The sequence below is a fragment of the Rhinolophus sinicus genome, chromosome 16 (assembly GCF_057876585.1).
Source record: "Rhinolophus sinicus isolate RSI-liver-muscle chromosome 16, RSI-T2T, whole genome shotgun sequence".
NCBI lineage: Eukaryota > Metazoa > Chordata > Mammalia > Chiroptera > Rhinolophidae > Rhinolophus > Rhinolophus sinicus.
Window position 1 is genome coordinate 142083322 of NC_142516.1, and position 26582 is coordinate 142109903.

The 26582-nt window shown below is 39.2% G+C and overlaps 1 long non-coding RNA gene across 1 annotated transcript in view; it reads right to left on the reverse strand.

Moving 5' to 3' along the window:
* The window catches only part of LOC141571021 (uncharacterized), a 264504-nt gene that overhangs the window by 22527 nt on the left and 215395 nt on the right, over positions 1–26582 (reverse strand). The window contains exon 2 of the long non-coding RNA XR_012495489.1: positions 26406–26497. This is a non-coding gene — a long non-coding RNA (uncharacterized LOC141571021). The remainder of the gene's footprint in view (positions 1–26405; positions 26498–26582) is intronic.

Sequence of the window (26582 nt, forward strand, 5' to 3'; positions counted from 1 at the left end):
ACCAGGGGAGGGCAGTAATGCTTCATAATTTAACATTCTGCTATTTCTTACATTAGACAGGAATAGTCATTTCAATTTCTCATTGCAAATCAAAGCATAATTATAAGCTAATGTCCTATCCTGCCACTAGCCTCAAAGGTCATTGGAGTATGTTCTATAAATGAAAAGAAATTGTTAGTTCTAATTACATGTAAAATTAGTATTTTATGCTCTGAAAGTGCTTGTTTCTTTTTAGTTTTACTTTTCATCTTTAAATTAATGAGATATCATAGAAAAGACAAAGAGTAGCTACCAATATCCTTCATGGATTAAATTCTATGCATTGTAGTTTAATTCAAATATCTAATTTATTATCCCCATAATTTAAATCACTTTAAATTCAATTACTGTGTTTCTGTACTTTCTGAATTTCTCACCAAGGACACTCACGTTTAATTAAATGAAAAAAAAACTCAACAAAACAACAAATTTAGTTTTGTTTTTTGTTTGTTTGTTGCAAACCAGATACTTTTCCTACAGTTTTATGCATCGAAGAAAAGTAAAAATAGCGGATTTGGTGTAGGTTCTTACCTGACTGAGTGAATGAATGTGATCATGTGCGCATTTGAATCATGCCTCTCTCAGAGTCTTGAAAATAGAGTGCAGCTGATTTGAATTTAAGCGGTATCAGGAGGAGGAGCATTTGATGTAGGAGGAACAACACTCTTACTGACCCCAAAGAGCAGTAGAGCCCAAAGCAAAATTCGCAAATAAGCCATGCATTTGGGGCATTTTGATCCATTTGGGCACCAACACCCCTGAACTCAAGTCACATTTAACAGAACCAGGGACAGTAGATGGAGACTACAAAGAGGTAGATTTCTAGGCAACTCAGATAAGAGCTGTATAACAATTAGAACCACTGAGTGGAATAACAGCCTCCATGAGAAGTGAATGATCTGTGAGTTTCTGACAGGGCATGGACATTAGTGGTTCAAGACTGAAGTAATTTAATTTCTCCTTCTGATATTTTATTATTGGTATGTACAAGTGCAACTGATGTCTGAATGTTAATTTTGTATCCTGCCATTTTACTAAATTCATTTATCAGTTCTAATAGTTTTTTGGTGGAGTCTTTAGGGTTCTCTCTATATAGTATCATATCATCTGCATATAATGACAGTTTTACTTCCTCCTTCCCAATTTGGACGCCTTTTTATTTCTTTTTCTTGTCTGATTGCTGTGGCTAGAACTTCCAGCACTATGTTGAATAGAAGTGGAGACGACTGGATTAAGAAACTGTGGTACATTTATACTATGGAGTATTATGCAGCCATAAAGAAGAATGAAATCTTTCCATTTGCAACAATGTGGTTGGACCTAGAGAACATTATGCTAAGTGAAATAAGTCAGACAGAGAAAGACAAATACCATATGATCTCACTTATATGTGGAATCTAAAGAAAAGAATACATGAATGAACTAATCAGAAACAGTCTCAGAGACGTAGAGGAAAAACTGAGCGTTGCTAGATGGGGGGGTGGGAATAAGGGGGAAGGTGAGGGGATTAGAAAGCACAGTTGGTAACCACAAGATTGCCACAGGGATACGAAAGTCAATTTGGGGAATGTAATCAATAATGTTGTAAAGATTTTGTAGGGTATCCGATGGACACTTGTCTCATTAGGAAGACCACCTCAGGGATGATGTAGATGCCTGATCACTGCACTGTACACCTGAAGCTGAAGCTGAACAATAATGAATGTCAACTACAATTTTAGATAGATAGATAGATAGATAGATAGATAGATAGATAGATAGATATGTATAGATAGATATGTATAGATGTATAGATAGATAGATAGATAGATAGATAGATAGATAGATAGATAGATAGATAGATAGATGATAGATAGATATACACAGACACATGTATATCTATAGTTACAAGAAGTGGAGTACAGCATTAGGAATAGAGACAGTGGAAATGTAATGGCTGTATGCAATGTCAGAGGCGTAGTAGATGGGGAGAGGGTGTTATCATTCTGTGAGGGATATAAATGATAAATGTCTAACTATTACATTGTTTTGTACACCTGAAACTAATTTTTAAAAAAGAAGTAATAAATTAAAAAAAAAAAAAGAAAGACTAATGTAACTAACGAAGTTTGAGCAGGTGGTCTTTAAAATGAGTTTGGAAATCCAGGATGCTACAAAGTCAACACTCACTTGTTGAGCATCTACTGTATACAAGTCTCTGCCTCTGTGGATACCCAGTGCCTTCATCACGCTCCAAATCCCAGTGTGGTGCCATTCTAAAGCCAATGTTTGAAGAGATAATCAATGGGCTTTCCCTTTTCTTCCCAACTTTAACTGGCCCATAGTTCTGAACACTCGACTCGTTTCTGAGTTTTGCAAATAGGTACAAATAATAACAAAGGAAAGTGTAGACTACATTAATCCTTGTTTCATTTTCTCAGGTGATGCAGGTGAGCCAGTGGCATCAGAAGTTGAAGAAAGATGCTAAACAGCAAATTATTGTCTTCCTGTATTGCACCTCATCTAAATGTCCAACCTACTTTTAAATATCCTATAGTTCTGCAGAGTTCCCCTTTTCCTGAAATGTGCACCTCTACATTCTCACGATATACCAACTCCTCATTGTAAACAAGAAAAGCCAGATTTTGTCTGTTGCTACTGCCTCTGGTTTGGGGCACAGGAGTTGAGGTTCTTCATCTCATCTTTTTTGCCCGACTTCATCCCCTACACAAGGCTTGTTTCCCAAAGTTACTTCTCTTTGTCACTCAGTGCCTATTGGGTCTCCCATCACGAGATCCCAATAACTTTGAGGATATTCAGTAGTTTTTATCAGTCCCTGTGCCCATCTTTTTGGGGTACCGGGCAGACACCCTAAAGCGCTCTCCAGATGGTCTTTTAGACATCCTCCTAGTGGGAATTTGGTAGCCCTCACACATTAATCACATGATATGTACCAGGCGTCCAGGTAAACCAAGCTTTACATGAGTTATTTCATTTAATAGTCACAACAAACCTATGAAGTACGAGAATTAATTAATGATAAGTATGAGAAACTCTAACCAATACAACTAACCTGGGAACAAAGCCTACTACATCCCACAACAATTTGGTTGAACTAGAACCAGAAAACGCGTATTAATGTGTGTATCAGTCAAAATATTTAGTAGCTAATAAATCTGCCTAGGCTTAATTTGTTTAATTCACTAAAATGGGAGAAAGAAACACAAAAAGTCATCAGAACCCAAACTGATCCAGATGAATATTGCAATGGATTCTAGTCCCCCAGTTTAGTTAAAAAAAAAGGAGAGACATAATGTTTTTTTTTCTTCCTACGTTTACTACTGTTATTCTGTACAGTTACTACTGTTTACTACTGTTATTCTGTACATTATAAAACACAGCTGAGAAATAAATCTTTATTCATAAAGTGGAATAAAAATATTACCTACATAAGAATAGTGTCTAAATTATATAAGATTCTCACGGCTACTTTTATGATTTGCAATATCATCAGAATATCATTCCTAAGTCCAGGTGTTGCTCTTGTTCATTCTTTTGTCTTTGGGACCTAAACCAGTGCCTGGAACATGTATACACTCCCGAAACAGCATTTGGACTGTGTCTGGTGTAACAATAAGGAGCATGGGCATGACACCAAACTGTTCCCATAGCAACATGCCTACCCAGCTGTGTGACCTGAGGTAAGTAGTCAACCTTTCTTTACCTTCGTTTCTTTTTTTGTAAATGAATATAATGTCAATACTAATCTCACAGAGTTATTGTGAAGATGAGGTGGGAATGTGCTTATAAAACACTTAGAAAAGCCCTTGGAATATAGTAAGTGGCAAATAATTATTAACTACAATTATTACATCACCTCTGTAGTGTGAAAAAATAAAAATTTGCAATACAATATTTTTTACCAAGACATTCAGGTTTATGTTATTATCTGTCACTGTATGAATTGTTACAAATGAGGAAATCAAATTTCAAAGAGCTACGTAAGTTTTCCAAGGTAAGCTTACAAACCTCTGTGTGTAATGACACCAGCTTTCAAAACGAGGTGTGCCTGATTCTACTGACCACATTCTTCAGCAAAGAGCCACATTATACTCGGTCCTACGTAGGCTGTTTTAAAATAAATACAATTCACTTACACAATTGGCTTATGATTGAAGTGGTTGTTGGCATGAATTATTCTGAAAATATGTAATGTGCATACACTTACACTAATCTATTTTAACATGAAGGTAGCCATCTCGCAACTTGTCAACATTCAGACCAAGCAACAAACCTGCTGGTTGAGAAATACATAGACCAGTAATATATTTGAGCAGATATCACCATCTAGGTGGGAATGCATGAGAGGCAACATAGGAAGTAGACAAAACCAAGCTAGAACCCCATTGTGTAAGAGTTTAACATGAGAAATACTTTCAGGTGAAGGGGCAAGTTTGAAATTCAGGGAGGGAGGGAGGGAGGGAGGGAGGGAGGGAGGGAGGGAGGGAGGAAGGGAGGAAGGGAGGAAGGGAGGAAGGGAGGAAGGGAGGAAGGGAGGGAGAGATTAGGCTCCAACAGAAGCAGTGTGGAAATTCAGTAGCTTCATGAAGCGTTGTTCTGGTCAGGCTATGGCGACATGCTAATTTTGTCCTTGAAAGTCAATGACTGCTCATCCAGTCCAATGTTTTAGACCAGACCTTCTCTGAGTTACAGGATTTACCCTTTTATATTCTCCGGGGCCTAGTAGAACCTCATTAGCTAATAGTGCTCTTCGGTCCATCCTTGTGTAATTTGGGTAGCCAATAGACTGGAAGCCCAGTCTTCTGACCTGACTGGGAATTTAAGATTTGACTAATTTTCATATTCTTAAGAGGTATAACGATGGCATGTCTTTTCTCATTTTCATCTTTGGGGACTTCCTATCTGTTTCACAGCAAGAATGCAGGAGAATGTCAATTTTCCTAGGAGAAGGATTGTCAACCTAACATTTTAAAAAGACCATTTAAGACCTTTTAAAAATCTACAATTAATAAACTAATTGTTTAACTATTAACGTGAGTTCCCCCACCCCTTGAGCATTAGAGGTCATATTTGGCACTGTCAAAGCAAGTAGGTAATCGTTACCTAAGTCCAACCTTCAAAACATTTCACCGAATCATAGAGTTAATTGATTTTTCTCGTATCTGGGGTTGTGCATATATAGATATGAAAGAGACATCTGTGTTGGGATGAAAATCCATACTACGGTTTACAACAACGTATTGTTATGAGAATTGTCTGGTTAATGTTTAATTTTAGAGAGAGCAAAAAAAAAAGGTTTCTTTATTAACCAAGCTTAAGTAAATTCATATATACTTTGAAATATTAATAATTACTGATGTTAAATTACATTAATTTTTTACAACTATGCTACATATTTTTCTGATCTTTTAAATGCAATATTTTTTAACTAGCATTTGGACTTTTGCTCCAAATGATGAATGAAAACCACAGTTTCCCAGGGAACATATTGGATGTTTTCTTGTCTACCACTGACTCATTATACATATCAGAAACTTCCCTACTGTTCCTTCTTCCACTTAAACATGTAAGAGTTCAAATTTGATAATTCCTAAATGAGAGATAAATTTTGCAATATGAAAATGAATGTAAAATCTTTTTACTTAAAAAAATTAAATTGGGATTGCATATGGTCTTACTGGGAACACTTACAGTCTTGTCAATAAAATTTAAAACATCATTCTGTTTATCCCCCTGAACATTTCTAAATTTTCCAGTTAATTGTTTAATGTACTACTGAAATCTACAAAATTGTTTCATGGAGTCTTTTTCTGAACAGATTGACTGCAATGAATCGCACTAGTTCTTACCAGGCTTTTCTATCTCGTACATTCCTTCATCAAACTTCCGCCCACTGTGTAGTAGAGTTAAGACTCACAGTAAGTAACATGTATTGCCTATTATTTGCCAGATACTCTGCAAAGTATTTACGTTTGTTAATTCTCATAGAACCCCCTCCCCTCCTCGTGAAGTAAGGACTATTACTATCTCAAGTATAATGGTTTGAAGATTGAGACACAGAGATAGTACAACTGGTAATTAAAGAGCAGATGTTAAGATGTTTAGCCCAGAGCCTTGACCTCTGAACTTTCTTAAGCATTTTGTTCATGCATTAAAAATGTAAAGATTAATTTCCTGCTAGATAGAAAAAGATAGAAGATGACATATAAACAAACAAAAATATAATTATATAACCAGTTTCAAAATACTATTCTTTACCAAGTCTTATGAGAGGCAAGGAGAGAGAGATTCATTTACATTAAGTACCTACTGCATGACATCCACCATTCTGGGCACTTTGCGTACATTATCTCATTTAATGATCATATTAAATTTCCAAGTCAACTGTCATGCGGGGTCTCTGGTCCCACTCCCCGCACAAGAACGCAGGATATGGTGAGGCCAAAAAGGAACACCCACGGAGCCATAGATAGGAGAGTCATACCACTATATTCTCGCTGGCGGCTGGTCTGGAGACACAAGAAGCAGGAGCCACACAATCTGCAACCTACCCTCTGCTTCTCTGCCAACCAACCAACCCCTTGCTAACTGCAATCTGTGCTTGCTAACTGCACTTGCTAGCCACAATCCGCCGTCCACTTCTCTGCCAACCAACAACCAACCCCTAGCGTAGCCACAGTAGTTATATTAGTGGCTAATGGCTAACTGGTTATAGCTGATGGTCACCCAGCCACAGCAGATGGCCATCTGATTTCAGCTGATGGCCATCTAGTAACCGAGCCAGCACCTTTCCACGTGAGGCCAAGAGCCTGGAAACTGCTCTCTGGGACTTGTCCCCACACTCCACCTTTCCAAGGTCTCGCCTCACAATCTACGTGATAAGCGTCTTCCACGAGGGTCCCTGTGTCAGGAACCCAGCTCACGAGAAAAACTTCAGCCCAGTCCAAGTAATGTCCCAGGCGGTGTCCCTCAATGTCCACCTAATTTCTGTGCACAGCCAGGGCTCGCAGGGCACCACCAGTCTTTCCGGGCACAGCCAAACCTCCTGGGCACAGCCAGGGCTCTCAGGGCACCGCCAGTCTTTCCGGGCACAACCAAACCTCCTGGGCACAGCCAGGGTTTCTCAGGGCAACGTGCTGGAACAACAGTGGCTCACAGCCAAGGTGCTTATATATTCTCCACAGCGGCCAGTCGAGACACAGGAAGTCAACATCCTGCACCCCAACAAGGGGTCCTTTTGCACTACAGTCTTGCTGACAGCCGGGTGAGACACAGGAAATAAACATCTGCCTGCACCCCAACAAGGGGTCTTCCTATACCACAATCTCACTAGCGGCCGGTTGAGACACAGGAAGCAAACATCTGCCAGTTCCACTACATGGTGCTACGTTCCCAAGCAAACAGTCAAGCAGTCCGTCAAATCAGGGATGAAGGCACTGCAGCGTGCACAGGTGGCATCACCTTATTCAGTTCCCCATGGTCCACACTCATTCGCCAGGGCTGTGCGTTAGCCTCAGAGTGCATGCCCTCTCTGCAGGGTGAGGGCTCTAAGTCCTCCCCAACCTGGGGGTGAGGGACGACCTTGACCTCACCCTTATCCTCCACTGAGGATTCAGCAAGGGTTTCCTCCTGGGACTATAAGTCCCGCATCTGGGCTGTCCCAGTAAGCACCCCCCAGCCCACAACAGCACAACGCCCCCCACTCTCTCTGGCCGATGCTGGTTGGAGAACCATCCACATCTTCCCACCCCTCCATGGGGGGTCCAACTCCTGGGAACAGTGGCCACCGGACACCACACAATTTGTGGGGGTCACATGTCCTCCTGCCCAGAGTCAGACACCATTCCTACCTGACCGGAATCCTGCTCGCTGCACCAGGTATCCAAGTGGGTGGTAGTCTCAGTGTAAGATGTCCACAAGTCTAGGAGCCCACGGCAGCAGCAGATTACCAAAAGGAAGGTGATGCTTTCTATGGCCAAGAAGGTGGTGTGCCATCTGGAAGCTCAAGTCTCCCAGGCAGACTGTGCCTCCCATTCCCAGTGCCGCTCCTCACGGGCCTCCCAAAGCTGAGCTTTCACACATATAAAGTGCTCCATTATCCCTTTAAGGATTCTGGCTGGCTCTGTACCCTGCTCGCTGTGCCATGTGTCATGCAGGGCCCCTGGTCCAGCTCCCCACATAAGAAGGCAGGATATGATGAGGCCAAAAAGGAACACCAACGGAGCCATCGATAGTGGAGTCATACCACTAAAGTCTCGCTGGCGGCTGGGTTGGAGACACAGGAAGCAGGAGCTACATGATCCGCAACCTGCCGTCTGCTTCTCTGCAAACCAAGGAAATCCCAAGCGTAGCCACGGCAGTTATATTAGTGGTTAATGGCTAACTGGTTACAGCTGATGGCCACCCAGCCACAGCTGATGGCCATCTAATAACCGAGACAGCACCTTTCCACGTGAGGCCGAGAGCCTGGAAACTGCTCTCTGGGACTCTATCCTCACAGCCGCTATTATGATCCTATTTAGAAATATAGGGACACAATCAGCCTGAGGAGCAGTGGCAGGGGATGGCCAGGGAACAGATAAGAGAGGCACTGTGGGGACAGAGCCAGTAGTGAAGTTTCCAGGCTCTTGCCCTCCTGTGGAAAGGTGCTCACTCGGGTAGTAAATGGCCATCAACTGTGATTGGATGGCCATCAGCTGTGGCTAGTTGGCCGTCAGCTGTAACCAGTGAGCCATTGGCCACTAATGTAACTGCCATGGCTATGCTAACAGAAAATGGTGGCTGAGCTAGCGAGCGTGGATTGCAGTTAGCACGGCAGATTGCAGCCAGCAAGTGAGGTTGGTTGGCAGAAAAGCGGACAGCAGGTTGCTGATAGTGTGGCTCCTGCTTCCTGTGTCTCCAACCCAGCCGCCAGCGAGACTATAGTGATGTGACTCCCCTACATATGGCTCCGTGGGTGTTCCTCTTTGGCTTCACCATATCTTGCGTTCCATGTGGGGAGCGGGACCAGAGACCCCACCTGACACCCTGCATGACAGGCTTAGGGGAATAGATTCTAAGTGTCTCCTCAGTGTGGCAACGTCTGCTATGGGCTCACCAAGCCCCAGGACTTTCTCTGGGAAGGCACACAGCCAGGTTGCATTTTCCAGGCTTCCTTGAGTTAAGTGGGCTCCTGTGACTGATTTCTGGTCAACGGAATATGAGTGTAAGTGATAGTCCCGTCTTCTGGGCCTGGTTCTTACAAGCTCCACCTGCTCGTTCTCCGCTCCCTCATCCGCCAGCCGGAAGCAGAGCACGTATGGAGGACTGGAGGCCACAGGGCACAGGTATGAGAATACGAAGTAGCTCTAGTCAACATGCCCTGTAAAGGACGAGGCAGAATCTACGGAAATGACATGGTAGGTATAGAGCTAAAAGGATTTGACTCAGTGGGAATGCTGCAAACTGCTGCCCAACTCGCCTTTGTTTGCTTAGCAGAGCTTCTTATTAAGTCTCATGGCATTACGGCAGCCCAAATACACGGAAATATCAGCAAACAGGACTCAGCTGCTTCTCTAGTCCATATGTCCCTTATTATATATTATATGGATCAATAGGATATAAATAATTTAAATGGTACTGCATATAAAACACATATTAGAATTCATTTCTGAAATCAAGATTCCATTATGAGAGATGAAAGTCATTTTTAATAAATGTGAGTTACCTTCGGATGTTTGTCACTGCATGCTGACAACCAGAAAACTTAAGATATAAATCAGTGTATTTGTTCTTGGTCTTTCATGAACTAATTCAGATAAAAATGATGCATTTCTTCCTGACAAGCTCACCATTGTGCATTCCTCTCCTCTCTTCCCTTTAAGGTGACAGGATGCAGCAGGTTCCATTATGTTCCATCTCGGCTTAATCCCTGGCTGTTATGAGAAGTGGAAAATGCAATTAAATGCACTTCTGAAACCTTCCCCTAGAGTGCTGTTTACAATATTGCCTGCATTAAACAGGCTGAGCCCAGTGATGTGGCCACTCTTCTTTGCATTGGGTGGCTTTACGAAGCTTTGGGAAACCCGCCTGTAAGGTAAAGCATTCAATCAGCAGCTCTAAGAATAAATCCCAGTTTGTTATAAAAGAATATAGTTTAAATAAACACTCTTTGTGAGTTTTATTTGGAGTAGGTTTTCAGAATGGGAGGGCGAACAGGAGATTCCATGGGACTGAATTTAGGCTCCATTTTGCTAAAAAAAACGTCAGTGGAATTTCAACATTAACAGACCTTAAAATTACCTTAAAATAGAATTCTAAGCCAAGCAGCACTTTTCTTTCCTCACCTTAAATGTTAATCTATTATTTAAATAAGAAGAAACTACCATGAAAGCTGACCATTTCTTTAACTGAAAGATACTGCTTTAAGGTCTGATCATATGTCCCATTTGCTTCTCTCACAAGGAAGGCTATTAAGTAACAGGTGACTAGGAGCCAAAATAAGATGCAACAGGAGCTTGGATCACCTAGGGCTTGATGGGTGGCTGTAATTAGGGTTTCTAGCCTCTCCCAGCGAGGCCACTTGCCTATCTAAATATATGTCATCCGATTGAAGAAGTCGTCACATTTTCTGCCTACAGAATCCTTGCTCTGTCTCTAATTGGATATGAATTTGTTTTGGTAGACACATTGAGCAAACATTTTTTTCAGCATATTTCCTCAAACAGTGGTCAATCTTCATATCACCATTTCCTTCTGAATATCCCTCTTCCCCCTCAAAAATAGCTGTTTTCTCTTTCCATCAACCAGTTATCATATTCTCAGGCATCCACCATGGATGGCCCAGGCTCGTTCTAGCGATGACTAATGATAGCTACTGACCTTGGAGATCTTTCACTGTCTTCTTCCCATGCCTTTCCTTCTCTTCCTTTCTTTCATTTTCACTGTTAATAATGTCTGCCTTTAAAGCAGAATAATGAAGAGCTGCATCTCTGCCATACCCTGCTCAGCCTAATGTAAGCAGTTTTAAATCACTGACATTTCACCCCCATCTGCATCTGCCACTTCATCTTCATTTCCCCTCTGCCTCTCTGCCATCCACGCCATTGTTTTTCTGTAAGTGCATTAACTAAACACAAGATGACTTGAGATTCTCTTCAGTAGCAGCAACAAATGTGTTGAGAAGTTGATATGAGTCAAACACAATGATAAGTGCTTGGATCAAAACAAGCATCACAGAAGGGCATTGGTCCCCATCTTCCCCAGACACTCCTACCAGTGGGCAACTTCAACAAAAAGGTTTAACCCCACTAATTCACAGGCCAAAACTGACTAAGGCAACAGTTCTCAGAGCCATCGGCCCCTGGGTCTTACTGTTCAATGATGATTAGAAACCCACATGCTCACAAAATCATAGCACTCTCCTCATACCCACCACACTAGCCCCTTCTTTGTAACTAGACTTCAGGCTCTCTTTTCAGTTCAATATTTTTTTGCCTTGTTGGGATGAAGGTCTTCCACAACCCCAAACCCCTGGAGCAAGTGTCCTGACATCATACTTATGTCTTATCAGCTCCACCTTCTGTGCTTGACCTCAAACAGCCTCCTAAAGTGAAGTGCTGGAGGCCCTTCTGTGTCCCACCTGACCCTGGATATCTGCATATGCAGTGTCTGTGGGTGTGCTCTCAATCAAGATGGGAACTATGAGGTCTGGCAAGTAAGCTTGCAAAGTCATCCTAGAAAAAGTGCAACATACCTCATTGCTGAATATCACTACGGTCACCTTCAAAGTACTCCCCTTAGGAAGCTATGCACCATTGCCAGTGCCTAGCCCACCCTTCAAAGCAATGTTGGAACTCTTTTTCTGCAATGGCCATCAGAGCTGCCATCATATTACCCTTGATATCCTGAATGTCATCAAAATGTCTTCCTTTCAATATTTCCTTTATCTTCAGGTAAAGAAAGAAGTCATCGGGGGCCAGAACAGGTGAGTAGGGAGGGTGTTCCAATACAGTTATTTATCTAATGGCTAAAAACTCCCTCACAGACAGTGCTGTGTGAGCTGGTTCATTGTCGTGATGCAAGAGCCATGAATTGTTGGCAAAATTTCAGGTCGTCTAACTTTTTCATGTAACCTTTTCAGCACTTCCAAAATAGTAAATTTGGTTAACTGTTCAAGTTCATAATGAATAATCTCTCTGACATCAAAAAGGGTTAGCAACATTGTTGCAACAAGTTCACGAACTTAATTGTAAGACCTCATATATGTATACAAGCACTTGCCAGAGGACACCAGAATGGACTTCTGGTCACCCTCCTCACAGCCATGCTCTAATGGTTGTTAGCCTTGTTCTTCCCCAGCCACTATGCCCGTGGGCCTGGCTTCTATCTCCCTATCCCACCAGTGCTTTGGTTTCCTAGGTCCAGCATGCCCCACAACTAACATTCCACCTCAATCCTAACAATGGACTCCTACCCAGAGAGAAACTAGGTTATAGTATGGTTAGAAAGACTTAATATATTTGGCAAAATATAAATAACAGTAAGAGTCTGATGTGTTCATAGTATTGCTACAAACAGTAAATCTGACAAGAGAGGAAGTAGAGAACATGAGAAAGTAGGAAACTCATAGGAGTTCACAAAGGAAAAGGTTTTGAGGTGACCAATTAAAGAATACAAAGTAGAGAGACACGGTAGTATTCAGGAACAGAGACTAAAATTAAAATGCAAAAGTGGGAGTTGAAACTATTTTCCAGACCTATAGGTTCATTTCAGACAGTAATAGGAGAACTGTAAAGACTTCACTGAGGTCAGACAGACATGTGTGAGGGGCTAAACAGTGAAAAGAGGCTTGGTAGCCAAGAGACTTGGATTATAATTCCACCTCTGCCATGGCCGGCTTAGATGATTTTAGACAAGTTACTTATCCTCTATTGACATTATTTAACTAATGTGTTAGGTGTTAAGGAATGTGTAGACTGGCGATCAGTGAAACTTTATGTGATGAAACATTATGTAATAAGGTGAAACTGTGACATATTCTAATTAGTGAACTCTTAAAGGTTCTGAAGGAAAGATGATGTTGTGGAGTTAGGAAAATTAATAAAAATGCATTATATGATGGGCAAGAGGGCAAAAAATGTGGGGAAATTAGTGGAAGGGCCTTTATCATTATGGTGTGTGCTAATGTGATGAGTATGAGAAAACAGAAGAACAGGATGTGATAGACTTTAAAAAGAAAGATATTTACAGAATTTTATTGTGATTAGAAATGGAAGAGGTGAAAGAATCATGATGACATATCGTTTTTAACTCAATATAATAAGAATGACAGTGCTGGCACTCAAAATAAAGTTTGGAATAAGAGTTAGCTCTGGAGTTGGCAAACTTTTTCTGCAAAAGGCCACATAGTAAATAATTTTGTGGCCATATTGTTTCTGTCAGAACTACTTAGTTATTTGTTATAGCACAAAAATAGCTATAGACAATATGAAAACAAATGGTCATGGCTGAGTTCCAATGAAACTTTATTTATAAAAGTAGGCAGCATGCCATATTTGGCCCATAGAGAATTTGCTGACCCCTAAGCTAGATGAGTTGACATTTGAAAAGTTGATTTTTGAAAGATCACAAACTTAAATGCCTAACATGTCGACCAGTTAATAAATATTAATCACTTTAATATTAGTAATAGTGAGTGGTGAGGTCTACAGCAAAATGAAGAGTGGATGTTATACAAATGAGACTTAAATTCAACACATTAAAAAAAAAGTGTATCAGCTAATTAAAACGAACAGCAGACATGAGAAGAGGGCATCCAGGTAAAGACATTCTGAAGTGACTATATTGCATGTGGATATTACGGAGTTATCTATACAAATTTGATGACTGATTCTATGAGGTTGAATTGTCAAGAGAGAAATTCAAAGGAAAAAGAACAAATTTCAGTGTTTAAGTCCTGAAACATGTCCATTTTAGGAAACGGGAGAATGTGGACGTCACAATAGGTGTGACCCAAGAAACAAACAGATAATAGAGGGAGGTAATGTTGTCTTAGTTGCCAAAGACAGAAGAGTTGGAAGAAGGAGCAGCCAGGTCAACAGGATGCCATGCTGCTCATCTATGACAGAGAACAAAACCGATGGGACACCAGTTGGTTTGGAGTTTGAGGAGCATTGATGTCCTTGGGGAAAGCTGTTTCATTGAAGAAGTATGAGCAGAAATTTGAGGATTATACTATGAGTTTAAGAAATGAATAGGTGGGGTAGAAATGGCAGCTGTACAATACGGTAGACAGAAGTTTGGATGGAGCAACAGACAGGCATCTCTACTCTGATACTTCTTAGCTACTTAGGTAATCTTATTATAGTTATTTAATCTCTTTGCGATTCAGTTCTGTCACTTGTAAAATGAGGAAATTCATATCCATCTTCAGGATTGGGGTAAAAATGGAAATGAGACTGATTTATACACATAGTGGTGCAATACCTGGCGTGCATTAGCCTTATAAGCATCATCTTCCTCTCTCTGCACCTTCCAAACCTCTTGGGATGTAGATTTCAGTTTTTATGAAGTATGGTGGTAAACACTTTGTTATATCCTAGTCTAAATCAACCACAAGTTATTGTCCACATGACAGATTATAGGGTCAAGTTGAAGCCAAGAAATGGTCCATTTCCTCATGTGAGGGAATGTCCCAGGAAGAACCAGAGCTTGCTTATATGTCTGCTCAACCAGTTGTGCTTCAATGCAATGTTGACTTTTTTTTCGCTCTAGATACTTTTATGCTGAAGAGGAAGAAAGCAAGAAAATTTTAAAGTGTTAAATAATGTTCTTTACTATAATATGATATGAAGAAAATGCACTTTTATTTCAAAATAAATAACAGATAAAGAAGAAGGATTCTACCCTATGATTAACTTGATAAGAACATAAGATAGTTGTGATATTTTCCCCCTAATTATCTAGCACTTAAATTAAAACTTTAAAGTCTTGGAAAATTAATGGTTAAAACTATTTCAATTGGTCTAATATCATTTCACCCTACACACAAAATGTTTAGATTTTTTTAAATAAGAATATTTTGGATTCCATATTTAATATAATTCGTAATGAATGAATTTCGTAGACTCCTTGGTAGACTTTTGATATTATTAGCCTAAGTTGAATAACGCTTCACAATGATTTTGCTTAACACTTTATTAAATATCAACCCCAAAACTTTTAAAATGAACTTTATAATATCTATATTTCAGATGAGGAGATTGATCCTACAAAGGTTAATTATGTAACAAAAAATTTCTCAGTTCTTTTCCACCCACTGTCATTTCTGTTTCTCTTTGCATGAGAGAAGTATCCACTTCTCCAAATAGCTCTATAAAGCCTGAAAACTATTGTGAAAACTCTGGTTTGCATCCCCATCCTCATTTGAGGTACGTCCAGATCCAAGAACAACTGTCTGTGGTCCCTAGAGTGAGAGGCTTTGATGGTTGGGAAGTATGAATAAACCAAGCAGGATTAAGGGTCATGGCTATAGAACTGAGGCCAAAGGTGGGTGACCAGTAATCCCAATATCAGTTTCCCAAGGTATGCCACAAAATAGATTTCAGTCTGTATTTCCCCCTATATGTGAGAAGACTAATCTGGCAGATGGGCACCACAGGAAGAATCTTAAGCATAAGACTTCTAGGGGACTAAGTACCTTTGTAACGGGAAGTGGAGGGTTAGTGAGGATGACTCTTCTGAGAAAATTGACTGTAAAGAGAAGAAGTATGTAATGGAAGTAGGGTTATTGTTTGGGGAGTAAAGAGACTTAATGCATTCTGTTTTTTCTCATTGAACAGACAATTGTCATATACTCTGTAGCAGATGAAACGCTAGGCATGTGGGAGACAACAATAAACAAGACACAATCACTCTTTTCCAGGATCCTTTCTCCAGACACAGTGATGTGATTTGAAGCAGCGAGTGGCTGGGATGATGAGCAACAATCCAATCCCTGAGTAGGGCTTGGCCGGCTAAACCCAAGTCAGCTAGAATCCAGAGCAGACTTTCATTCTCAGACGGGAATAATGGCACAAGACAGGAAACCAAGACAAACACTCAGCCACAGACTAAACAAACACAGTGGATGGAGGGGTGAGATTATAACTTGATGAACGGGGAGTGTGCAGGGCCTCTGCACAGGCTCCTGGAAGGGCAGTCATGAACGGAGACTAGCTTTGGACCCCGCTCACTGTGGAATGGACTTACACGCTGAAGAACATCTGTAGCTGGGTGGGACCTAGCCAAGAGAAACTGACAGTTAGCCTTTAAGTAATGTTCATCACATGGTGTCTCTGAAGTCCGTTTTAGTGTGTATTTTCAAAAATGTGCTTTATTTCTGAATTTTTTGCATTTCCCTGTCCTAAAGTTAAATTATCATGAATGTTACAAGAGAAGTCCAACTTGATTGTATCTTCCAAAAGCAAGGATAATGATTTTGTGTTTAGTCTATTCATTTCACTGAATAATCATCCTCAGTATTATCCTCTCTGATGTCAAAGACGGCCTAAACTCTATCTGAAGTTGGTAAACTTAAAATTATAATTTGGTCGTGTCTCTATGATACTCAAATATATAATCAAGTGACTCAAATATCCTAGAGATTTAAAGTGAAATCTTTCAAACTATTTCCTGATAGGTGACAAAATAGTTCATAAATTGAAATTTTAGGTTGAACATCAGAATAATACCACTTTCTGAGTACTTCCAAGATTTTTCCGATTTTCATGATTCTTATAGTGTAAATTACTAAGGCAATCCATATTTTAAGAAAATGTATAAAGGTCATTACCTGAAAGTATTGCTGGCAAAGATTATAGCTTTAGTTCTCTTGTACACTTCCTACCTGAAACTCTGCTGGGAATGTTAGCAGTTGCTAAAAAATTACTTGCTTTCCATTTTATGTAACATGGGTTGACTTGATAACTTTACCTATTGGGTATATATTGGGCCTTGTATTGTGCCCTGCCAGAACAAGACCACCAGAATGGCTAGACAGTGGCCAACACCCTGAAAGGCTGACCTGGAAGGCCTCCATCATCAGGAAAATATCTATTCTGACATCATTACTGAAATGTTTGGAATACTTAGATAAATAGAGGACCTTTTTGAAGTACATATTGAATCAGCAGTGAATCAGGACTGGATATTCATTCATTCATTCAACAAATAGTTATTGAGCACCTGCTCCTTGGCGTGTACAGTGTAGGCTGGGGGTACAGGGGAGACCAAGTCAAAGGCTCTAATCCCAAGAAGTTCCCATTCTTATGGGGAAGACAGAAGACAACAAGAAATCACAAAAGAGCACCCTTTCTGATCCACAATTATAGCTATATTAGGTGGCCGGCAGCCACAAACAGCTTATGCATTTAAGGGAGTTAAAACCCAGCAACCATCTTAGAAATCAATGCTAATACAACTAGCTCCTTCCTTTAAAATATTTTTACAGTCATTACATTCCACTTCATTCATTCATCAAACTGCATGTTGAGTACCTAGTGTGAGACGTTTTGTTAGGTGCTCTGAGCACAAAGATTAACTTGACAAATGCCTGCCTTTGAAGAATGAGGAATGTTAACAAACATTACTGAATGTGCTAAGATGCAGATATGTCACTACAGGAGTTCACAAGAAGGTGCGCTCAATTTTGTTTACAGGATGTAGGGAGGGCTTCCAAGAAGGAGAAATATTTCATTGGAGTTGAGCGGAAGTTCATGAAGCAATGGAGAATTCAAGGACTCTTCCCCAGGCACAGGGGCAGCTAGGATAAGGGCTAAAATGTTTTGGAAATAGGAAGCAATGTGGCTGAGCAAAGACATTTTAGAAACAGCCCCATGGATGTGGGGAAGAAAGGTGGGTTGTGTGACACTCAAAGATAGTCTGAATTAGGTAGTAAAAGGCTCTGCAGACTTTGTGGCATTGAAATAGCATAGGTACTTCATTTGATAGGATCATCCAATTGTCTACATGTTAAGTACTGGAAATCCTGTCTCTGTGTATTCTTACATTTATCCTCATATAATTTCAAATGGGGAGGAAATTACCATGTGCATAGCTTTAGAAGATAATTATTTATTACTGTATTATAATCTGCATAAAGTGGTTATTAGCAGTCATTCTTCTCAGCCATAAAAGATCATTAATAAGGTGAAGGTACTAGCTGTATAGTGAAGGAGATTTGTTCAGAGTTTTATTTTAATGATGAAGAATATAATATTAATCATATTTTAGTGACGATGAAATGTGAGGTGGCAACTCTGTCATGTATCATAAGGATGATTTTGTTAGACATCATATTTCATTTGGCTGACACAACACAAAACTGTAACTATCTCAGACACAGTCAGTCTCAGCCTGGCTACAAAGATACAGTTTCAGTCTTATTGCCATCTTGTTAATTAAACATAAAAATTAAATGTACTGCAGTGAAAGTGAAATAAATATTCCACATGACTTTGGCCTTAAATAAACAGGGTGGAATTAATAATAAACATGCACTGAGCCCAATAGGGAAAAAAGAGCAAAAGCCTATAAAATAATCTAGTGGAAGTTCTCTACCTTTCTTCACTCAAATTTAGTTTTTCTGGGAATTTATGCTGAGATAAGTCATAGACCATTTTCCATGAGGTAGAATTGATTGATGATTAATTGATTGATTGATTGACTGATCTTTTTGTTGTTATTGAGTATGGTGAACAAAAACTAATACTTTGTTTGATTCATTTCATGACAACACACAGAAGAAGGAAAAAAAATGGGGTCAAATAACAGAACCCTGCCCTATGAGACGCGTGAGGTTGCAAGGTAAGCGACACTCCAAAATGGCAATGCAATTCCTTTCAGCAAGCATTTATTTGTCGCCTCTGTCTCAAGCATTATGTTGGCGAATTGCCTCACCACAACTTCATCATATTTGTGCTGAGGCTTTCAATATCATTTCTACCTTTTCCCCAACCCATTCTATATAAGATGACTGATACTAGAAACGTGACCAATATGATAGGCCCTTGCTAGAAGCATATATGACCTGGAAGAGCCCCAGCCCAGCTGGATTTCTGAGTTTACAGGGGATTAGATGTATTCTAATCAGAATGCCAGGATGTCAGAGCAAGCAGTCTTTGCATTGCTCAACTACCAAAGTGAGATGGCTCCAGGAGCTGTGTCCCTGCTTCCATAAGCATCACAGATCCCCTGATAAGTATTTTATACTTATCAATACAGTCACATAAAAGTCCAGGAATGTGAGCCAAAAATAACTCATGACAGACATTTGGGTCAATGACAGGACTTTAAACAAGGATTGCAGTCAGAATTTCCTAATGATTAGTAGAATAAGAGCTTGAAAACGATGTTTTTTTTATAAATCGGACTTTGACCTAAAGAAAACAGAAATATGTGCAAGCGGGTTAAGAGCATTTAATATAGACTAAGGCTTGATTTTCTCCAGTTAGCTGCATCTATTCTAGCAATAGATGAGAGAATCAGTTCGAAGCTTATCTAACTGTTGCAGGAGCAGTGAGATCAGCTCATCAGATTCTAGCCTAAAATTCTTCTTTATAAGGTGGAGAAAATTATGCCTACTAAGAATTCCATTTCAGTTCAATTTACTCTCAGCTACATAGAGCATCCAAAGTGGGAACAATCTAAAGGCATCAGGAGAGCTTTAAGAATAAAAGAGGAGAAGTAGGTGTTCTTGGGTGAGTGCACTGAAGTGTTTAACACTAAGCAGAATGCTTTTGTAGTGTAAATTTTTTTTTTAATAACAAGCAAACAAGTGACACTTGCTTATTTTCTTATATTTCAATTCCGTGTATCATCTATTTTCTCAACATTTTTCCCTACCACAAAAAAAAATAAAATAAAATTTTTTCTATTTTGAAGATTTATACGTGGGAACAAGACAGAAACAATTTTATTTTTTCCTCAAATGTAGTACTCTGTATCCAGACAGTAAGTAGCATTGAGGGAAGACTTAATGCCTAGCAACAGGCTGACTCCTGCCTATAATCTCATAATAAACAGTACTTAAAAGGACCTGTTAATAATGAAAATCTGATCATTACAAAAACAGAAGGAAACGTTATAAAAATCTTTCATTGTAATTATTAACTAAATTAATAATAAATATCAAGGACAGGTTAACTCCCCATGAGTAAAAAACAAAACAAAACAACAAACAAAAAACTGTTAATATATGCAAGCCACTTTGCCAGCATGAATTTTATTCCTTGTAGAAATTGGACAATGCTGAGCTAGGTAACAAGCCTTTCTATTCAAAACATTCCCAGCATTTTGCTAGTTATTATGTAGGTCTCCATATTTTACAACCATTCTACCTGGGACATTAGACTCTACATAAATATTTGAAATTCATTTTCTTTCTATCTTATGGAGAGAAGATCAAAAGGTTTTATGATTTATGTTAACTTGGCAAAGAGCTAGTCAAATGTCTACCCACAAGGGTGAACAATAAAGATTTCTTCTTATCTCCTTTATTGCATGCTTGGAACAGTAGAATTCTAGAAGCTCATAATACTCATCAGAATGTATTTTCTGAGCAGGATTTATTATTAGTGAATATTATTCTGTCTTTGGTCACCTTACAATTTATTTTATTAATAAAAAGGATATAGCCAAGGAATAAAAACGTGCTCCTTATTCAAAGACACACACCAGTTATCCCTTATCCATATCTGTATTTGTATCCATGATCAAGACAGGGCAGAGAGCCTTCATGATTGTGATGTGTGCACTAATTACCTTGATGCATCGACTCTCAAAATCAGTCTCTCCCAATTGGGAGTGATTTTTTTTTTCTAAGTTGATAATAACACTGGGTAAATTTTATCCTCAATTCTGTTGTGCTTTAAGCACATTCTAAACTTTGCTTTCACAATGAAGCGTGGTTGGTGAATGCTTCCTCTTTGAATGGGCTGGAGCTTTTGTTCTTTTTTATCATCTACACACAGGCACTAAGGGGTCTCTTTGCTGAAGTAGGTTCCTCCGGGCTGAGGTTTTCGTTGTGATAACCTAACCATTCAAGGCTGTGCCCTTTAGATAGCCCCTTCAGACTGTTTCATGAAGCAAAGAGCTGGAAAAGCACTTTGTCCTCTCCACGCCTTTTCCACTATTTGAAACCACATTGTTTTACAACACACGGATAGAGCATTTTTTATCAGATTCATCTAAAGTAAGTGCAATTTAAGAAACTCACATAAGGCTTCAGGAGAACAAAATCATCAAAGATGCAAGGGGAAATATTTCAATTATTGAATTTCAAAAACAGAACATATGACGTTATACGAATGTTACAAAGCAACCTTCCCAATTTCCAAAAGTACAAGATTTTAATGTTCACAGAAAAAAATGCCATGATAGATTTAACAGAAATGCTTCACTTTCAAATTAAGAAAATGAAGGGACAAAGAGTGGTTATGGTGATTATGGAAGAAGGATTAGCTTTCAGACACATCAGCTGAAATTTGAGTTCAGCTGGGGTGGTTCTGTGGGTCCTGAAGGGCGCATTGGAAAATACCATGATCTCTGGTGAGGAAAAACTCTTGATAAGTACAAAGTGCTATTACTATCATGACAGCATGAGATACTCTTAACGGCAATCATTTAAAAGAACACTTTCACAACCAAAATATTACAAAATTAACCTTTTGAGAATTTCAAGGCAGTTATAAGTATTTAGAATGAAGAACAATCTAAGAGAGCTATCAGAAGCTCTACATTCTAATAAGAATGAGGTTGATGAAGACTGTGTCTAAGGTAGGAACAGAATACTAAATTCCACCATCTTTAAAGCATCCTTTCTGTTCCCCAGGAAGCAGACATTTCAGAGCATGGAGGCTGTGATTTGTCTTCTCCAGGGACAACGGGACATCCCTTCTTACCTACATATACATATCTTAGTGCATATATAAGGGGCTTGAACGGAGTGGAGGAGAGGATAACTCCTTTTAGAGCAGAGCCAACCCTATTTAGAAACTGCAGAATTATTTTAGGCGTTAGTTTCCAGTAGTAATTAACATATCATCAAATTATACACAGTTTTATTGCCTGACATGACTGACATGACAAATTGACTAAGAGATATAAGAACTCTTTATGGGGCTTAAGAAGACCTGGACTCATATCCCAGGTCTTCCCGTACCTAATCGTGTGCTCTGAGTGAAATTATTGAACCTTATTAAGCTACTTGTCAGCTGTCATATGAAAGATATTGGGCAAGATGACCACTGAAGTCACTTCTAAAGACTCCATGTTGAAAAGTTAATATATCTAAGAGTTAGCTCAATATAGCTATGCTTTTCTGGTATCCTTTTCAATTTATAAAACCCCATGGACAAGATTCCTATGACAATGAAAAAGTGGAAATGATGGGAAGAGGTATGTATCAATATATTTTTAGGAAATCATGACTATGCTAGTATTTGCAGAGTTGCAACCCAAATATAAAACTTTGGGTATAAAGACTAGAAAACAAAAGTGTAAAGAAAAAACTGTGATCAATAGGCCTCTAGTGCTGTCCAGGCAAGAGGATGGATGCCTTCCCTTGCCAGGCATTGACCTGGGGGGTGGCATAAAGAAAGAAACCTAACCTAACGTCCATGCTCAGTCCAGTTGGAAAGGTATCCAATAAATTTAGTGTGATCAATATTATCACAAAGGTTTCTTCCTACTATTTCTGTGTGTGTTTTCATGGCCATAAAACACAGCTTTATATTTGCTGAGCTGAAAGTCCATGCTATGACTAACACTGACCCAATGTCACAAGCTTTAGTAACAGCTTTCTATTCAATAACTTAACTTTTGATGTGCCTTGTTGGCTCTCACTTTTAGGCCTATGCTTGGGACCACCCGCCTTTGGCCTCAAGGTTTCCATCCCCCGATTCATCTAGCTAAACTCCACAAATCTTTCACTGTCTTACAGGTGAGTTCCCATTGCAACTGGCCAGGGCCTCATCACAGCACACTCTATTATCATCATTCTCAAAGTGTAGTTCCTTGGATTCAAGTCACCTGGGAATCGTCAGATGGCAAATTCTCTGGCCTTACCCCAGACCTACTGAATCAATAGCTCTGAAAGAGGGACCCAACTATCTGAAGGACCAAGCCCTCCAAGTAAATCAGATTCTGCTAACTCTTAAGAATCACTGCTCCATTGCAATTACCTGTTCGATTGTCTGCCCCTGTAGACAATAAAGCTCTCTATGTTCAGGCACCATACCTCTGATCACCCTACTATTCCCAGTGTCTGCTGCATGTTGCTTGGTCAATAAATATTTTTTGAATGAAAAATAAATAAATAAAATGGCTTCCTAAAAGACGTTTCTTCCTCCACTAAATTCCTTTTAAACCATCCACTTAAAAGACTCTAAAATATTATATAAATAGGTAGGGTATAAAGTTTAAATAAAGAATCCATTGTGCTACAATGATCAATTAATCTTCCTTAAAGCTCTCATGATGCATTTTCTTTCTTAATAATTCCCAGAAGCTTCTAACAACTGATGTAGTTAGATCAGTGGTACTCACACTTGAGATGCTTTTGTCCCCCAAGGGACATGTAGCAATGTCAGAATACATTTTTGGTTTTGACAGCTTGGGCAGAGGGTGCTTCTTGCATCCAGTGAATAGAGTCCAGGAATGCTGCTAAACAATCTACAATATTCAGGACAACCTCCCGTTATAAAGAATTATCCAGTCCAAAATGTCAATATTGCAAAGATTGAGAAACCCTACTCTATATAAGTGATTCTAAAATCCTCCAAGGCATTCAAAGCCCTTCACCAAATACTTAACTTCCAAACACCACCAAAATTTTTCCAAACTTCTCCCTAATTTCCTCATCACACATTATCTCTTGCCAGTGTAATTTTAGTAATCTGTAGGACCAGAATTAAACATTAGGGCAATTTATTAGACATAAAATCTTTCTTCTAAATATTCACTAAGACTCAGGTCCAGGCTGCAGCTCAAGGTCTTTATAACAACAGCATATCTAAACCAGGGACATTGGACTTTCAGATATAACAGAAATCCCTGTAAGGAATGATTGTTTATTATTATTATTATTCTTTATAGTGAAGAGCATAATGAAAGATCAGCTGTCCCCAAGGTTAGGACATCAATGATACTTTTCTCTTCCCAGGATGACTCATTGTGGAGAGATAAATGAGAATACAGACAGTTCTTCCCTTTAAATCTCAATTTCCCCAATAGTTAAGTGAGGGACTTGAATAAGATTAGAAATGATCTACATTGGGAAGATATTTCAAGAAGTGCCTTTTACACACATGACTGACACAATGAATTAACAGGGCATTTTCTACCACTGAGTCTAGACAGAGCTTCAGAATTTTCTTAACATAGACCATCAACTACTGGGCTGGAGGCTGTTATCAATCATTTGGAAATGGCCTGGGAGTTGAAACCTCTTTGTCCTTCCTTCAGATAATCGCTAAGGTTCCTACTAGGTCTTAAAAGCCACAACTCCATGATTTACGAGCAGTGAGTTTACCTTAACCTGACATAATACCTACCTCACACTGTGTTAACTCCAAAAGAAGCATCAAGAGCGCACAGTTGGTGGGTTGTAAACAGTGGCTTGCTGGAGTGCAACAAAACAGCTATCTCTGCCACTGTAGTGGAAGCAACATACTTAGCCATTGATCCTGTAGATCTGTAGGGGCCAAACTGCTCAGGGTTACCGATCACCATGACCTGCCCAGGAAAGATGACAGCACAGCGCCTCATGGGGGCTGTGAGACCAAAGAGCTCCTTCAGGAGACTTGTCCAGAGGCTGCATGAGTGGGGAGCTGGCCGTGTCACACTTCATGGGATTACCTTCCCAGCCGCACGTTTTTCTCAGCCGTCCATGCAATGGGACTACAGAGAAGACTTACCTATCTTTGCAATGACATAGGTTTCTAGGAAATGGGGCAAAACTGCAAGTCCCACCCTAAGAAGCATAGGGGCACAAATGACATTCAAATCCCAGGTTAGTAGGCACATTCAACTTTATTCCAGAAATCATATGGTGCAGAGATGTCGTTAGGTGTTGGTAATAATGGCTTCACAGCAAAAATTTAAGTACTGGTAAAGTTAGGACAAAGAGGACAGTCATTTTAGGACTTCACTGGTTGTTAAAGATTTGGTGACGTCATCATGCGAAAGGGTTGGGTTCTCAGATTACATGTCTAAAAGGTTGATTTTTGTCAGTATCCTTAGAAGTTATAGGTTTGGAGAATTAATTTACACTGAAAAAACTTATAAGAGATGAATGCTGGTGACGATAATTTTAGATAAATAAAACCTTCATTGGTTCTAAGACCTTGAACATCATTCTTCCCTAAGAATTATTCACCCACTACAGCAAAATGTGTGATTTAGCCTCTTCGCTTACCAGGATTACATCCTCCTTTTTCTTTGATGGCATACTAAGTTTTATATTTAAATCTTTCTGTAATTCAAAAATGTGTAATGAATGTCTTAAAACTTAACCACAATGGGTAAAAAAAAAAATGTATATTTGTATTATTCTGATATAAATTGTATCTATGAGAAAAGAAAACATGTTAAATATCTAGAAATATTGTTTATAAGTGAAATAAAAGTGACATATTTAATATTAGACACTTAAAAATTGCTTCTTTCAATATTCATTCACACATTTGATTATTACTATATCTCACTTTCATGTTGTTTTCCTTAGCAGAAAATAAATATTTAATAAATTTGATTGACATTGGGGCTGACTGGGATATCATGCCAATAAATTTTGAAAAACCAGCTAAAAGCAGAGTACTAAGAAATGCAATGTTACTTCATCATTGCCAAAATATAAATACAGTTTCAATTTTTCGTGATATTTAACCATCCTTTCCTGAACTCAATGAATCTAAAATATATAGTTTGACAAAAGTAATTAAAGTGTGGACATTTTGAGTTATTTTGATATTTGAAATGAGAGCTTGTCTACCTTACCATTCCTCATCCATCAAACTTGTTTTTTTTTTTTTTTTTTTAACTTGAAGTGACCTTAAAGTTACTTAGACACAGTAACCTTGAAGACCAGTTCTGAAACTGATTAGCAGCCCTTCTTTGTTTCAGTGTGGTTTCCTTGACGGGCAAAATAAGATCACAACTTCATTCATTTTCACTGGAAGCTAAGGACATTGAGAGAGATGTGGGCTTTGCACAAAAATAGCTTGTCCACAAAGGCAATTTTTTTATGGATCATAACCACGCAGTTGCCTCATTGCTGGTTCCAGAAACATTTCAGGAAACAGAGAGCAAAAGCTCCACTGTTCTTGAAACAACGTATGCAATCTTACCTCATGAGAACCTTGATTAGAAGTGCATCAGGTGTCCTCATAACATGTCCATGGTACATTTATAATATCCTATCTTCTTCCAAGGTGCCAGCCTGAAAAAATATTTCAACAGCAATAATACTACTCAGATTATTTTGATTGCCATATTATTGGTGGAAATGTCAATTTTGTGCAAAA